The sequence below is a fragment of the Canis lupus genome, chromosome 7 (genome assembly GCF_048164855.1).
Source record: "Canis lupus baileyi chromosome 7, mCanLup2.hap1, whole genome shotgun sequence".
NCBI classification, from domain to species: domain Eukaryota; kingdom Metazoa; phylum Chordata; class Mammalia; order Carnivora; family Canidae; genus Canis; species Canis lupus.
In genome coordinates, this window is record NC_132844.1 from 7,688,087 (window position 1) to 7,705,611 (window position 17,525).

Sequence of the window (17,525 nt, forward strand, 5' to 3'; positions counted from 1 at the left end):
CAGACATTTCCAATCACCCGTGTCTGTTAAACACTGGGAAGGAAAAAAAAATTGTAGAGGCAATTCTATTGCCTGAATCGTTTTAAATATTTCATAAGTACATGAATCCCTTTGTGAAGGCTTCGGGTAAAAGAGGGTGTGTGTGTGTGTGTGTGTGTGTGTGTGTGTCCAACAGTGGTTGGAAGAGCTGGAAGAGCCTAAGGAAGAGGCTGAGAGCCTATCAGCTCTTCCATCTGGTGTAGACGCCTCCCCAGCACCCGCTTTGGGCTCTTAGGACGAGGAAGCCCCCCTCTACTGTGAGCAGGGGGTGCCCTAGAGGCAGCCGGGGATGGTTCTGGGGGTTCTGGGCCCGCCTCCTTCTGGCGCTGACCTGCCCCCACCCAGCCCATCCCGGGCTCTCTGTGCCGAGGTGGCACACCTAGCCTGGGAGCCCCCCGGGGCAGGGACCCGACGTCTGGAGCGCCTTGTCTAGCGCCCACCAGAGCGTCCACCAGGCCCCCATCATTTCCCTTCAGCCGGGCTGCCAAGCTTTCTTTTTTTCTTTTTCCTTTCTCCAGGAAAAAGGAACGAAGAGCTCCTCAGGAGAACCAAATAGGCTATTTAAGTCGATGTATTGGGAAGGAGTCCTGAGCTGAGGTTGGTTTGCTGGAGAAGGAACCCAGGGAGAGGGAAGGCGCAACTATAAACTTCTTAGGAAAACCATAAAAGAGCACCTCGCCTAACAGCCCCAAGCCTGGAAGTGGCAATAACCTATTTTTTGTATTTCTGGGCTGTGTGGAACAGTTTTTTTTTTTTTTTCGATTAAAATCATTTTTTTAAATTGTTTCTTGAGATTGTCTTAGGAGAATTTCGTCACATCTCTGAAGATAATTGGAGATGCCCAGGGGTGACCAGGGACTTGAGTTTAGTCATTGTCAGAAGGTCTCAGCAGGTGGGAAGATCCCGCTTTATTTCTAACTGGCCAGGTTTTCCCAGTTTTCCCACCTGTGAGCAGGTGAGGGCCCACGGAGAAGGTTCTCCGACGGGGCCCTTCCTCAGCGCTTCCCTAGCGGGGTACCAGGACGGAGGGGTGGGCCTCACCTTTTTTTTTTTTTTTTAAACCTCAGACATGGGATTGCGAGGGAGTAGATGAGATGACCTTTGCAGAGCTGCCGTGTTTTGTTGAGGAGAGCGGCGAAAACCTGACGGCGGCTTATTTTCTGTCATGAACACACTCCAAGCACTGCGTGTCCTAGGCCCGGTGGCATGAGAAGGCCACTTGAGAGCCCCCGGAGGTGAATCCAGCCGCTGGTCAGACGTCCCGAGATGCCGTCATTCCTGTTTCCGTCTGGTGATGTCACCTCAGGGGCGACGCCCGCTGCCCTCACACACCCCAGGCCTTCCAGCGCCTTCCAAAGCCACCGCGCGCCGGCCGAGCTGTCGAGGGAAGAGCACTGGGAGCCTCGGCCTCCAGGGAGGCCTCGCCCCCCGTGGCTCCCCCAATGGAAGACGATTCCTTCATGGACAATTGGAAGCTGGATTTTGGGGAATCTAACATTCACTCGAAAGAGAATCTCTCTTATTTATGGCCACCAGTCAAATATTACGGAAACATGTCTGCTAACAATTTGCTTTGTGTAATTTGTCCTAATGCTAATAAGCAACAGCTGGGATTCTTCCTGTGGTAAATTCCTGCGTGGTTACGGCGCTGCTCTCACACGCGGACTTCACCAGAGCGCCGGGCTTCCGAGGAACGTGCACGCGGGCTCTCCCGGGCTCCAGGGAACTCCCCCAACTCAGAAGCAGCTCTGGGCACAAGCACATGTTTAGAGGAACGTTTGCTCTCAGGGCCCCAGACCTGTACTTTCAAGACCCTGCGTGCAGGGCCTGGACCGGGCTGGGAGGCGGGGGTGCGGGGCGGCCTCAGCTTCCGCTCAGTCCTGGGTTTAGGTTCCTCCAGAGGAAAAGACAGAAAGGAGCACGTAAGAGTGACGCCTTCTCTTGGGAGGATTTCGTCACATCTCTGAAGATAACTGGAGATGCCCAGGGGGGACCGAGGACTTGAGTTTAGTGGGCAGGACGTGCACCCGAGGCGGTGGTAAGAGCGTGCGGAGACCCAGCCAAAGGCCTGCGAAGGGCGGGCGCAGCAGCCTGGCAAGTGACGACCTCGGACAGTGTGGGGACAGCCACACCCTCCATCCAAAGGGTCTAAGCGGACCACGGAGACTTGCTCTGCGCTGCCGGCCCAGCAGGCTCCGCCACACCACCTGGGCCGTCGGGGGGCCCATGCACTGAGGCTGCTTCACAAGGCCAGGCAGGCCGCTTGCGTCAGGTGCCTCTCTGGAGCACACCCGGAGCCCCGCTTTTCCTAAGAGCTCCCTGTGAAAGAGCCGACTAACGGGGTGCCACTGCACTGTCACCTGGGTGACCCCACGTGCCTCCCATCGCCCGGGAGCCCCCTCAGATCTCAGGAGGGCCCTGCCTCCCCATCCAGCGTGGGATCGCCTTCCCCACAGCCCCAAGAGCTGGCCTGACGGCTTCCCATTCGAGGGGACTCCACTCCCGGAGGAAGTGGCTTATGTCCCTGTTGGACAGTTTTCGTGGCGAGAAAGGTGCTTCTCAGGGAGACACAGATGTCTGTGAACAGACGCAGGCGTCAGAGATGAAGCCAACTCCGCAACCTTTCTCTTTTGAGCAGAGCTTGTCCACGCGGTACCCACACCTACAATACACACCGACGCTGCGGGTAGACCCCAGCTCCGCCACACTAGGGGAGAGGAGCAGACACTTGATATAAATGTGGACCTTAGCTAGGTCATGGCCATCAGATTCATCAGCCCTGCATTTCTTGTGGCCACACACACACACACACACACACACACACACAGGTGCCCTGAGAGATCTTCAGTGCAGCTGTAAATCCGGCTGTGGTCACACACGCATGTGAGCTACGCAGGCTTGTGTGAAGGAGTCTATAAGGCCGTGGGCTTCATTAACTGTGAAAAAAAATACTATGAGACGTGGAGGGCCTATCTCTTAATTGTACTCATGAGTGATATAATGAACTAAGGAAGCTTTAGTTGAGATAAAAAACAAGTTATAATTGATGATAGAAAAGTGAACATGGTCTGTTGTGAAAGTATGAAAGACACGGTTATGACCCCAAGCCCAAATTGCATTACACGCTTGTGTGTGCATGCACGAGTGAGCGTGTGGCTGTGAGTTCACGCAACAAGAAGTAGGAATTGAGGGATGTTTGCGAAGGGGCTGCAAAGGGAGATATTGCTTCCTAGGGCATTTTGTCTTCAACAGAAGAACTATCTGGCAATTTTTAGAAATCAGACCCCAAACTAAACATGACATGTGGTTTAGGTAGCTCACTTAGAATTCTGGGTTATGGGACAGATTCTCTATGAAAATATTTAAATCTTGGTGCTTGGAAAAAGTAGATACCAGCTAGCCCCTTGCATAGCCCTTGCCATATAAACGGCACCTTGTTAATGAACTGAATGAACGCGTGCTTGGGCAGGTTTCATATTTTTGTCGAAAAGCCACTCGTTTCTCTTTGAACTCCATGATCTTTATGGAAAGGAGAATTGCCAAAGCAGAGCATGAGGCCTTTCATTTCCCGGCTCTCCCAACCTCCACAGTCACCCACTTGCATCTCACTTGTCTCTCTTTGTCTTAAGGTCTCACATTCCAACTGGCCTGTGGTCTACTGTGAGCATTAGAGAGCAGTATGTACGGCTTTACTCTAAAAACATCTTTTCGTTCCCCTTCTCAATCCACATGCTCCCTCACAAACGAGTAGGGTTCCCACCTGCAGGTAAAGTGCACAGGGAGGTAACCATCTCTCGGGGAGGGCCAGGGTGCTCTTTCCATGACCCCCCACCACCCCCGCACTCCCAGTCCTTGGTAGACAGCAGGTCTACCAAACCGGGCCTCCCGCACAAGCCACTCTGTCGTGCGTGCAGATGGCAGCAGGCCTGTTTGAGAAGACACAGCCTGTAGGAGATGGCTAGAAGCGAAATTTCCCCCGTCCTCTTCTGTTCTTTACCCATTTCCGTCCTTGAGAGCGGATTCAGAAATATCTGGGACTTCTCTCTCTCTCTCTCTCTCTCTTTTTTTCAAAATCGTTACATAGAAACATTGAGAATAGAATCATGGGACTGATTATTTCATAACCACACCAAAACGTAGAGTGTTCCACCTTCAAAGAAATCTCTTTTTAAAAGCCTGGGCATGTGTTCCAAGGATGTTGTCACTGCTCAGATACATCTCTTCTGGGGTCATCTTTAGAAGCCAGAACACATTCCTTCCAAAGTGTGGCTGGAAGCGCACTGTCGTCCCTTGGGAGTGGATGGCTTTTCTTTACGGAGCACGCCAAAGCCCCTGGGGTGGTGTCAGGTGAGCAACACAGGTAATCAATCCACTTGAGATTTTAAAGGGTATATCTCATTAGTTTGTCTTCTCCTTGTGTGTTCCCTCAGTTGGTCAAAAACTTCAAGCGATAACATCCACAATTCATTTCTTAAATATATTAGGCGGGCGTCAGTATAAGGAGCTGCAATGCGTAGACTACTTTGAAGGGCCACTTCATCTGGATAAATGTATAACATCCACAGGGTTCATTTTAAAGTAGTCTTGCTGTATCTTTAGGATAAGCTCAGGATATCGTGAGCATATGCAAATACACGGACTCCGCTCTTACACCTAGAGCCCCCAAGTCCCAGGGGAATGGGGAGGAAGAAGCAATGGGGACACCTGGACTGCCCATCTCCAGGGTGGAACCTTCTCCACATCTTCTCTCATGGGTCCCACATGAGTCTGTGAGGGCAGATTATGGGGGCGGTGCAAAGGGGCCAAACTCTCCAACCTCCTACCCTCATCTCCTCAGCTGGAAAAGGAGGGGGCACCCGGGTGACCTTTAAAGCACAAACAGTCATCACTCTCACCAAAGCCCAGTGGGGCTGCTGGCTCCTCACGCTTGTGTTTTATGGCTTGTAGCTTCCGCGTGTCCCCCTGTCTGACCTCATCTGGATATGTTCTTATCCTCTTCTCTCATGGGCCCATAACTCTTCCTCCAAGCCACATAAGTGTGATATTTGCCATCCTTTCTCATTACTTTCTCCCTTTCAGTCTTCCTTTCTCTTCATTCTTTCCTTTTTTTCTTTTTTCCTTCCTTTCTCTTTCTTTCTTTCTTCCCTCCTTTCTTTCCTTCTTTCTTCCTTTCCATTCTTTCTCCCCGCCCCCCCCCCTTTCTGTTTTTCTCCATTCCACGAGCTCAAATGCTTTTTGGGAAGGAGAGCGGGGTGGAGAGAGAAACAAAGAACAAACGGGTGGCCTCCTCCCCCACTGGCCCAGCAGTCCTGCCCCTCGCCTGCCTTCCACTGCCCTCTCACTGCCTGCTCACAGCACTCCTCGGCTCTGGCATGCTTCCGGCCCCATCTCCACTTGCTCTTTCTGTTTCTCAAGGTCTAGCCCTCTTATCTATCTTTCAGTTTAGGATCAAGAATCCTGTCCCTTTTATTTTTATTTCTTTTTTGAGTCCCTATCCCTTTTAAATGCTTCATTCTGTGACTCACCCTGATGTCTCAGTAATATAACTCATCAACCTTCCTCAAGTGCAGGCGCAGATGCCCAACCCTCTAGGGATTCCTCCTCATTCGGTCCTGAAGGTCAAGAGCCAAGTGACCTGGAGACAATCTGACATACCTCTTGAGAAGCATGAGTTGTTTCTCCCGGCTGCGCTGCCTCCTGTGATCTGCATGGGGTCACTCTGACATCCAGTAGCAATTCCAGATTGTTCCACAGTTCTTAATGGAACATGTGGCTTTGTCCAGACCCACTTAACACTGACTACACCCCCTGTGACCAAAGCCAGGCCAGCGCCTCAGTCTAAAAGAGGAGAGCCAGCCCCGATCGAAGATGAGGCACAGTGACCTCTATCAGAATTTCTGGGGTACGGTTTTGTTCTTAGACAGTTACAGATCTGCTGAGAAGTGTGCAATATTAAGTCTGGGTAGGGAAAGACGATGACATATTTCTCAAAGGAAAATGTGGTTTAGAGGAGAGAGAAAGGCAGCAAAATTCTGGAAAGGGGATGCCCTGTTCCTGGCCTTTATTCAGCAAATCACATGCCCTCGAGGTCTTTCTAGAAGTCAAACTTGTTTCCACCACAGGACCTGAAAGTGTTTCTGCCAAAGTGTGAGAATTTGGAGGACTTTAATTTCTTTTATTATCCAACATATTCGAAACCACAATATTTAATTTGCTGTCATCTTCCGGCTAGATCTTTGATCACTTGAGGATTAAAAAATAATTAGCTCCTCTCATCTCATCCTCCAGAAATGTTGAAAGATCATTTGTTTTATGTAGCAAATATTTCCATTTTATAGACATCAGTTGATTACAGTGTTTCTCTCCTGCCTATGCCTATACGTAATTTTATTAATATAAAGATTTTCTCCTTTAAATACATTTCCTGATAAACTGGCTTTTTATTCCATACACACACAGTGAAAATGGATGAATCAAAATCATTTCATGATAATTGTCTTCTGTTGCCATTTTCTCTTCACACTAACGGCGAAAACTTTTTGTTAATTAAGTGCCATTGTAATATCACAAAGCATCACTGGGCCAGAAGGTTTGTGTTTTCCTAGCTAGGCCAGGCTGTAATTATCTGACGAGGCTCTTGCTAAAGAACAAGGGCATCTGGGCAAGTGGAAATCCATGTTCTCCAAGCTCGTGAGATTGAACGATGATGATTGAAATGTTAGGCCTTTTGTTTTCGAAGTTGAGGGGTTTATCGTCAGATTCTTTCTTTCAACTCAGGCTCAGTTAATCTCATGTTTCCACCTCTTTATTTTACTTCTCTACCCACAGTGCCCACACGGGAGACTTTCTGATCTCTCTCCACCTGGGAGAAGGGCAGCCAAACCCTTTTCCTGGCAAAGCTTCTGTCCTTAACCATGCACTGCATGAAAGAGCCAGAAACCAAGGGTACAAACAGGTCATCCCCGCATCTCCCTAAGAGAAAAATAAGGTTGATTGCATTGCCTTTTCTCTACCTAGATGGCCTTCCTCCCTTCTAATTAAAGATTTTAAAAGGGTGTGTGTATGCATATTCATGTGTGTACTTATGATTGGGTTTGGGAATTTGAGATAAAGGTCATCCAGTGAAAGTTTATGCATCATTGGCTCGTGCCGAGGCATGTGTGCCAGGAGGGCCTGGTATATGTATTGCAGGTACTCGAAATACTTGAAAATTCATTGTGCTTTCACTTTTTGTGGACATAATGGAATTCTGGAACATTACTTCAATTCCATGCTTTATTTAGAAGTGCTTGGAGAGTGTGGAGCTTTGAGCTTAAGAAATGGTGTAGTTTTAGGGCCTAGGTTTTTTTTGTTTTTTTTTTTTTTCCGTTAATTTCAATGGATCTAATTTTGCAGACCAGGAATCAATGAATAGAACTCATAATGGGGAACAGCATTTAAGTCGGAGAGAAAGAGCAGTAAACTCTGTCACATGGGGGAAAGAGCCTCTCCTTAATTTTTGCTCTCTGTAAGCATGATGAAATCAGTGTTTCCTAATATCGGGACAATCCTCTCACTTCGCAATGTTCCTATGTAATTGTGTCACATAATGGTAAATTGTAATAGGCAATTTGGTTCTGTAATTCGGTTTGCAAAGCATGCAAACATAAGATAACTAGGTTAAATGCAAATAAACATTACACTAAGGTACAAAAAACAGGGGGGGAGAAAAGATGCTGTGTCCGTAACTTAGAAAGAACATGAATTTTATTCCTCATGTGCCTCAAAATGTAGTTTATTAGAGTTATTTATCCTCTGGTTTAATTGTATCACATGCTGTTCATACAGATAATTATCTGTGTATAAACATATATGTATTCTTACTGCATATATTTACAGATCTCTCATTTGTAATAAGCAGGCTCCAAGCAAGCATGTTCTTTAGGAGTGGGTGGATGTGCTCTTTTTTTTTTTTTTTTTACAATGTACAGTGTTTTAACAAATAGATGATTATATATAAGCATCGTATCAAAACGTGCTTTTAAAAATTTTCAAAGCCTTTTTGTTATTGTATGTAAATTTCTTCTGTTGGGTCCATTCTTTCATTATTTAGAGATCTATTTTAATATATTCCTTTAAATAGTGACCAGTAGGTACCCTATAGTCAGATATGTAGTTTCATTCAATAAACACTACTGGCCTTAATGATTTTAACATTTTGGACTGCTTTTCCTTTCATTTTTGAAGCAGCATTTTTTTTTCAAATACAGTGTATTGTGGGCCTGGGGAGTGATTCAATAAAATTTCTAAATCTTAAGATTCCAAGACAATGCAGTATTTTCTGTTCATGCTGTAAAAGGTATTTCTGTATTTTAATAAAGAATGGAATTTACATGAGACTCTGTATCTTTTCTCTGATCAACTTCCCTATGTTCATTATTATTTCATTAGATCTAATTCCCATGGGTGGTATAGGCAAGGAAAAGCCTTTCAGAGGGGGTCTTTTGACAGCCAAGGCCGAAAAGTCCCCATTCACAGTGCTGCAGGCAGCACTTCCATTGCTGGCACAGAGCTGGCTGGGAGGACCTGTTCCAGGAGCCCAGGGTTCTCTAGTGACTATAGTTCCTGACATTCCTATTCTGGTGAGTACAAGGGGGTAGCCCAAGGCAGGGAAGGAATGTGAGAGCTGCTCAGAGCCCCGGGTACGGGGTGTCTGCCCAGGGTCCTCTTGGACCAGTCTCTCCTCTAGGATTTCCTTCCTGGTTAGTAATCAGGCCCAAGGGGAGGGCCACCTCCTGTGGTGCTCAGGGGGATTGAAATAAATTGCAGTGCTTGGAAAAGCCTTACAAACAGTGTCAGTTGAATTTGGAAACCTCTTCTAGCTGTTTACTCCGGCGGGTTGGTTGTGACTCTGGCTGTTCAGGGGTCATGATTGCTCCTGGGATTTGAGCCCACCCTCACCCTGACATGCCAATTGCGTCTCAGAGGCCACCATCCTGTCCCTGGTGCTTTCTTTGCAAGGATCCTCCCCAAAGGCAGCACAGTTCTCGGTGAAACAATTCAGGAACAGGGAGCGGTCCTCCCATACCAGTGCTCTCTGTGGCTGGCTAAGGCCAGTGGAAGACCTGGGGACAGTTCTTGGGGAGAGTTGGGGGTACAGACCTCCAAAGCCTCTCTCACTATTTGCTCTTGATTGGCTTAAAACTTAATTGATTCTGAAAATATTAACCTTGCTACTTGCTCTGCCCCAAACAAAACCATTCCCAAGTTCGTCTCTCCCTTCTCTCCTCCGGCACAGATCTAAACTAGGTAGCCTTTCATATGTCTAGTCCCTGGGCCGCCCCCCCAAAAAACCACCTACAAGTGCTCTGAACGTGTATATGTACATGCACTGCCCCTGCCTTCGTCCCTGTTTCTTAAGAGACAGGGTACATTGGACCAGAAGCCAAACTTGGGGTTTAGCCCTGGCTTTCCCACTGACCAACTGAGGCCACTGGGCAACTTGCTTTCCCTTTCTGGACACCAGGGAGTTGGACTAGCTGAGGTCCATGTTCCCCCGCCCCTACCCTGGCTCTCTCCAAGAGCCCCTGGGTCTGTGCCTTAGCAGCAGAATAAGCCATTTATAACTAGATTCTCTTTTTTGCAGTCTTGAGAGTCCTGAGTTGGGAGGACCCATCGGGGCCCCACGAAGAAGAAGGAGCTTAGGTGGCAGAGACTGGGAAGACCACTTACCTCATGGGCCTCTCCTAAGAATCCGTGAGGGATAGTAGTTGTTGTTTTGTTTGTTTGGGTTTTTTAAAAAAGATTTTATTTATTTATTCATGAGAGACAGGCAGAGACATAAGCAGAGGGAGAAGCAGGCTCCATGCAGGGAGCCCGAGGAAGGACTCAATCCCAGGACCCCGGGGTCACGACCTGAGCCAAAGGCAGACGCTCAACCACTGAGCTCCCCAGGTACCCAGAGGGATAGTAGCTTTTAAGATCAGAATGGAGTTAATTTTCTCAGGCAAGTTATCAGAAAAGAGAATCTCCACTGTGGCAATTTAAAGCACCCTCACACACACTGAGCCTGGACAGATCTTGCTTTCTGATCTCTAAGAACTTCCATTCATTTTAGTGCTAATGAACTTGCACATTTTCCCATTACCCCTTTCATAAAAAAATCATTTTTAAAGCAGAATTGCTTTTCTCCTTGAACTCTTCCCCAAGGTCGGTTCGATACCCATGTAGGAGTGGCTCCTAACTTATCGTTAACCTGTTAGCTGGAGCAGTAAAAAAGGGTGAAAGGCAAAGGTTATTCAAATGAGGAATATTTCCATAAAATCCCCTGGGATTGGGAGGTGGAGCAGCGGCTCTGAACCGTAGGTAGCTCCCCTGCGGGCTTCAGGCTGACAGGTTTGGCAATGGTGTTTTGTTAGCAGCAGCTAATCAGCGAATCCCATTACTTAATAGGGCTATCACTCTTAGCACAAGCTGCAAACTCCAGTTCTTTCTCTGCAGGCTGAAGATAACATCCTCAAGCTGTCGCACCGACAGGTAGTGTCTTGTTAGCAGAACCAGGTAAGCAGCAAATGCCATTTGCGCGCAGCTCAGGCGGATATTTTTACCCCAATGTTCCCGGGCTGTTCGGCGGCCGCTTCCCTCCTCCCCGGGCCTGGGGGCCTGTGTGGACTGTAAATGGGGGGGTCGGGGGGACTGTTGCTTTGTTCATCACCAGCTGCAGGAAACACACGCTGGGGTCCCCCAGAGTAAGTCCCTGCCATCCCAGGCCTGTCTCTCCTGGGGGAGGCTCTTCGGGTGACCTAGTGATCCAGGAGGGGGGCTTTGTCTCAGCGAGACCCCTTGCCCGTAACCCCCTTGCACCCGGGCCCAGGGAACGTAGTGTAGCCAGAGAACTGCGCACCGCCCCCCGCGCCCCCCGGATCTCCCCAGCGCCCCCCTGGGCTCCTGCCTGCATAACGAGGCCCCTTAGGCCTGGCTTCTCTAGGCAGGGCACACGTTCAGCCCTGTTGAGGGGGGGCCGGGAACCTCCGAGAAGGGCCCCCCCCACCAGGGTGGTGTCCTGTGCCCCGTGGAGGGGCCCATGCAGGGGAGCCCCGGGGGAAGGGGTGCAGGAGGGGCAAGGAGAGCTCTTCCCTCCGTGCACCATGCAACACAACAGGTGGTGGGAGACACCTGGGAGACATCTGGGAGGCAAGGGGACCGCAGCCAGGCTTCTAGGCCCCCCCTCCGCCCCCGCTGGACACCCAGCACACCTGCTCTTCGTGTCCCGGGGGTCCCTCTTTACAGGGGAGCTGTCTTGTTTCATTGGCTTATTTTTTCATTTTGCCTCTGAGAGCTTAGAGGGAGGGGATGGTTTGACCATCTCCCTGGGCCCAGCGTGTTGTGCAGGTGCAGGTGCAGGTGCGCTAGTGGCCTACCTTGGATGGGGGGTGGATGCCACGTGGCCTCCAGTCCACGCCCTCTTGCCCTCCGGTGCCCCAGCCTTTCTTAGAGCTGCCTGTCATTTCCCCCAGGAGGGACTTTGGGTTTCCTGGCTGAATTATTCTTTATACACTTGCAGTCACTTGCCCCTTTCGGTGACACCTCTGCACCCTGCCCACACTTGGCTATGGAAGCATTTTTTTTCTTGGTGTTTTATTTCCTCCTCTTGCCTCCTCCACCCCCACCCCAGTGAGAACATCTCCATGCATGTCTCTCAGCCTTACATTTTTCCACCAGCAAACACACTTCCAAGGGCCTTAGTGACTTGTGAAAATTCCTTCCAAACTTGTCTCCTGGAAACAGGATGGCAGATGAAAGATTTCTTCATTAAAATGAGACACTTTAAGAGGCATTCCGTAAAAGCTCCAAGCATCCCCAACGGGCCCCTGTCTGGTGAGGGGGCCAGAAGGAGGCCCAGGCTTTGGGAAAGGCTAAGACCAAGCACGCCGAGGTCCTGTCCCCTTCTTTCTGACACAGAATTCCTCCCCTCCCCGGGGCAGGGAAGGTTTGAACCTGATGGGCTGTGGCCTTCCTACTCATTGCTCACACTGACTGCTGCCTGGAACAGCTAGTGTGTGTATGGGGGTGAGGGGGTGCCTGGAGGTCCTCATGACCCACTGTTCTTGGAGAGCAAAATATGATTTATGACTTACAGAGCTGGTCAAGGCTTTGGATGTAATTCCAAACAGTGATTTCTCTTTTGGGCTCCTAATGTTTGACTATGCAGCTGGGCGGCACCCCCTCTAAAAGGCAGGTTTCTCAACATGGGCCAGTTCCCAGCAGGGGGCTTTTACTGGACCAGCAGCGTGCAATGGGAGCTTGGAAGAAACTTCTGGGCAGGGCCTTAGGAAACTCAGAGCGTGGGAAAGTGGTTGTCTCACTCCAGCTGAAAGCAGGCGAGAAAAAGGCATACAGACTGGCTCTTCCTCTGAGCCAGGCTCGGCACTGGGTGCTCCACGCACAGCAAACATCTCGCTGACTCCTCAAACGCCTCTGCTCTATGGGCACATGGCAGACAGGCTCGAGGCACATTCCTGGGGCAAACCAGACCACCTGCTGGGCTAGCAGGAGCCCCTGTCTCCCTGTAAGACCTCTGGCCCCTCCATGAGGACCCACAGCTGGGTGGTCTGGCCTTGGGATTGGGCCTGTGTCCTAGGCAATACCCACCTCTCACAGGCCAGGCCTTGGACCACATGGACCCTTCTTACTTCTTTCAGGGACTTGGGATACAGGCCTCTAAAAAGCTGCTGAGATGTCAAGCACAAACATGAGCAGAGATTCTATTTTTTGCCACCTAGCCCACCTGAAGGAAGCCAAGGATAAAACACCTTCTCAGCAGGTGTGCACACGTGCGCACGCACACACACACACACACACACACACACAGAGCGCAGCAGGAGATTTGCCCCGTCCTTTACTGTAGATAATTGTGGTATCTGCAAACTATTAGGATGAATATTCTTGCCGGAATATTGAATCCTGACATGTAGAGCCACGGGCACCAAGTCGTCCTTATCTAGCCTGCAGTGCCTCCTCCTCAGTCCACTTGCTCAAGACTCACTTCACATGAGCACATACTGCTTCTGCAGCACACACGAGCCAGGACCTGCACCCTTGGTGTGTAGACACATGGTCTCAAAGCAGGGACCAAACTTCCCTCATTTGACGCTGAGACTTGAGTGTGACTATTGACCTGGAGACGAGAGGGATTGGGGTGGGGGTCAGAGAGCAGATCTTGAAGAGTATACGTACCACCTTGTGAGGCTTTGGAGGATGTCTTTACATTGCCTCCAGGCACCCGGGAGCTGTTTTTCTACATCACAGAAAAGAGGCCTGATGCTGCTGGCCTGGAGAGTTAAGGAGAATCGGTGATGAAGATCCTTAGGCGCTTGCAGTCAATGTCCCTATCCCAAGTCTCAGGGTCCCACTCTTTTTCACGGTTAGGGCTGTGAATTTAACACGGGAGACCTAAGGTTGTGCATTCAGTAGGCTTGGCAGCTCTGCTACTATTATTATCAGACCTCAGGGTTGATTTTCAGCACAGTTTGTCCCATAGATACAGGATATAAAAGTTATGGGTTGCCACAGAGGTGCTCTGGCTTCCGCAGCAACTCCCATGTGGGTTGGGAGTCAGCTGTCCTCAATGCTTTTTTATCAAACATGGTGATGCTATCACCCACCACAATCCTACTTACCTCATTCTACCCATCAAAAGCCACAGCAAATGCTTATCTCAGTGGTTCCCAAATTTTGCTGCATGTGTCACCTGGTGATCTTCAAAAAATACCTACACCTGGTTTCCACCTATAGACAGTTTCATTTCATAGATATGGGGTGGGACCTAAGCATAGGGTTAGTTTAAAACTTGCCACATAATCTTAAGGTGGAGCAATTTGGAAAGCACAGGCCATCCCTCGCCGTGGCATATTGCTTCATCAGTGCCTCGTCTTCTACCTCCACGTCATTGCTCTTAACCACCGGTGAAAGCTTCAGTGCACCGCTGCACACCAGGGGTTTTCACCAGTCTGCTCACCACCAGCAGTGGGGGCCCTTTGCCTTCAGCCAAGCTGGCAATTCAGCTCCAAATTCCCACCCTGGGGACTGCTTCCTAGGGCCACTCTTGGAACTGTCTGTCTTGGCCCACATTCCTAGAAAACAGAGGCTGAGCAAAAGCTTATACGCTAAGACTTTATCGCATAATGGAATTCCAGGGAGGCAGAAGAGAAGAAAGATTTGGGGGAAGAGAGAGAGCAAATACAAGGAGGTGCATCGCCAAGCTGGCCACAGCTCCATGCAAAACTGATGGCTCGGTCCTACAGCATGTCTCAGAGAGACCGTATGACACTACCCATCCACAAACAGTCCTTCCCGGGGGAAGAAGGGAGAAGGCTTTGATGTCTGACTCCCATCTCCTACTGGTGCTCGTTTGCCAATTGTCATTACATCAATTGAGTGCAAATCAAACACTTTTCTGGATTGTGTCTATTTGGGCATCATGTGGGTCCTCTAGCATCTTGCATCTCAATAGTGACAGGAACGCCCTGCCACCGAAGCTGAGAGGCAAGAAATACACAGCATGATGTGGAAGAGGCACTGCCTTGGTTGTCTATTGCTGGGGAACCAACCACCCTAAAACTTAATGACTTCAAGCAACAGCCATTTATTTTGTTCACAAGCAATTTGGGCTGGGCTCAGTGTTGGGGGGGCTCTTTTGGTCTTGCCAGGGGTGAGTCCCATAGTTGCAGTCATCTGGTGGCTTACCTGGGGCACACTTGGGGCTGAACTGGCCAAGATGGCCACACTCACACGTCGGGCAGTTGCTGCCTGCCAATAAGGGTGTCTCTCTTCAAGCAATTGTTCACTCCCAAGGAAGCCAGCCCGAGCTTCCTGACATAGCAGCATCATATTCTAAAAGGGGGACAAGAGGCTGAGGCTCCAAAGTCACACAAGGTCACTCCTACACAGTCTCTTGGTCAAAGAAGTCACAAGGCCAGTCCAGGTTCAAGGAAGGGGAAACAGGCTTCTGGATGGGAGGAGTAAGAGAAGCACACCGCAATGGGCATCCACATGGCAGTGCAAGGGACCACTGCAGTTGCCTTCACAAACATTGTAGAACAATCACTGTCACCTTATGCCTGCGAGGAAGCCCCTGATCCATGGCAGTGGTGGAGGCAGCCACAGCCTCCTGGCCCCAAGACAGAGGGGACAGTGCAAGTTGTAGTTAGACTCACGCCAACCCAAATCCAAGTAGAATGTGTGGATCTGAGTGGCTAGTGCCCACAGCCAGTTCAGAATGGACAACTATTTTAGAGGGAAATATGATCATATCTAATAAAGTTGGAAATAGGCCTATAGTTCGGCACCAAAATTCCACTTCTGGAAACTCTCACAGATGTTCACAAGGTGCAAAGGAATATATTCGTGGTGACATTGGAATAGCAAAACCCTTGAAACAATCTCCAAGTCTATCAACAAGGGAATGGATAAAGGAATTCTGATAGATTCACTTAATGGAAAACTATACAGTAACTAAAACGATATAGGTGTGTCAGTGTGCATCAGAATAAATGCCAGAAATATAATGGTGAGTGCAATAAAATTGAAGGTGATGATACATATTGATATAATTTGTACGAACCTTAAAAAACACAAAATGATACCTTATTATCATTCAAGCATGCAAATACACATTAAAAGAGTATAAAACACATATGGAAAAGAAACTCTCAACTTCAGGAAATTAGTTATCTCCGGGGGAGAGGAAAGGAATGGGGGTGATGTCAAAAATTTGCAACATTGTGCTTATTAAGACAAAAGGTATCTGAAGAAAAAATAGAAATGTGAACTTCTGTTATATGGGCCTCCGGTTCACAGACTTTTTGCACCACCCTTCTCTATACTTATCATATATTTGAAATACGTCTTAATAAATAAAAACAACTATTCTTAAAAGGCTCCAGGAGGCCTCCGATCTGATCTGGATTCAGCTTCTGGGCTTGCTCTTGGATAGAAATAAGTCTGAGAGAGATACACATCAAAATATGAAGGGTGCTGATCTGTGGGTGTTGGCATTTTAGAGTATCACTTGCTTAATTTTTATTGCAGTTCTTAGTGTTGTCTGTTTTATTATCAGGAAAAAATTAAGATATTTTCAAGAACCCTTGTTCTTTGGCCTCAGATAAATCACTCAACTTTAAAACCACATTGAACATCACAAGAAAAATGAACAGAAATCACGATTTTGTAGGTTGGACCCCTGCCTTGGCCCTCGTGGTCTCGCCTCGCTCTTCTGCACGTAACCGACACACCTGGACAGTAAGCCCAGCTGCATGTCAGCAAGCCTGGACTCGTGGTGCGTGGGGGTGCAGGGGCATTAGGTGGCAAACAAGGCTCCCCCTCACTGGAAAGTGGGTCCCCAAGCCCACTCCTTTATTAAATAATTCTTGGCAACAATGGCCTACCTGAGGGGGGACCTCCTGCAAAGTATCACCCTCTTCTAAGCACAACAAGCAAAAACCAAAAGGACACCTGAGTGTCCACAGCATGTCGCAGGTGTGCTGGTGTTGGTACTGCTTTTCATCGTTTGATGTGTCCACCACTGTCGTGGCACAGGACTGTGGGGGTTCTGTGTAACAAGCAGGCTGGTGTGTCCCTTAGGGGGCCCTGTCCCCTTCCTGCCTACCCGTAAATGATGGCAGCTTGTTTGAGTCAACACTACCAACTGTCACAGGCTGTGCCGACTACAAGAGGGATTTGTACGGAGAACATGGAGGCAGCTGGCAACCCTCGCTTCTGACTTCATTCAGCAGATTTCATGAGTGAGTCAGGGGGTGCAACTCCAAGTGGCTTAAGCCAATGGAGGGGGGATCACATTCGCTTATCTAACTAGATAAGGGCAAGGCTGAAGCTGGGACTCAAAGTCCAGCAGTAGGACTGTTCCTCTGTTTTCCATCTCAGCTTCTTTCTTTGTGTTGATTTCATTCTTCCTTTGAGAAATTCCATTCAGGAGCACCTGGGTGGCTCATTCGGTTAATCAGTTAAGCAGTTAAACGTCTGCCTTCGGCTCAGGTCATGATCCCTGACTGAGCCCCTTCCACATCAGGCTCTGCACTGGGTGGGGAGTCTGCTTGTCCCTGTCCCTTTCCCTCCACCCCTCTTTCTCTCTCTCTCTCTCTCCCTCTCTCTTTAAAATAAATAAATAAAATCTTTTTAGAAAAGAAAAGAAACTCTTTTCCAGCAGGGAGGACAGAAGAAAGGGAAATGACCAGAGGCAATTCCAGACTTATCCCTGCCAGCTCAGGATCCAAGAGGAAGGAAGTGGAGACCCATTAAGACCATCAGCACATTGCATCTCATGAAGGACTCTCCTGAGGCCAACTTGGGTCTCCTGTCCACCATATGCACTGTTGGTTAAGGTCAGGGGGCAGGTTGAGCTTGGGTCACATGCCCACCCTCGTCGAGGGGTGTGAGGCGGCATATGGGGACCCGTGGCCTCATCAGAACTGATGCCATAGGCATGGAGG

At 49.0% G+C, this 17,525-nt stretch overlaps 1 protein-coding gene across 8 annotated transcripts in view; it reads left to right on the forward strand.

Annotated features, from left to right (window-relative positions):
• SCML4 (Scm polycomb group protein like 4) overlaps positions 1–8,415 on the forward strand; it is a 114,835-nt gene extending 106,420 nt beyond the window's left edge. For 7 of the 8 annotated variants that reach the window (XR_012033750.1, XR_012033752.1, XR_012033747.1 and 4 more), the window contains one exon: positions 1,107–8,415. The gene's annotated coding sequence lies outside the window, so the exon portion shown is untranslated. Of the gene's footprint in view, positions 1–557; positions 637–1,106 lie in introns of all 8 variants that reach the window. The other variant, XR_012033749.1, reaches the window with a different exon arrangement.
• The last annotated feature ends 9,110 nt before the right edge of the window (positions 8,416–17,525 follow it).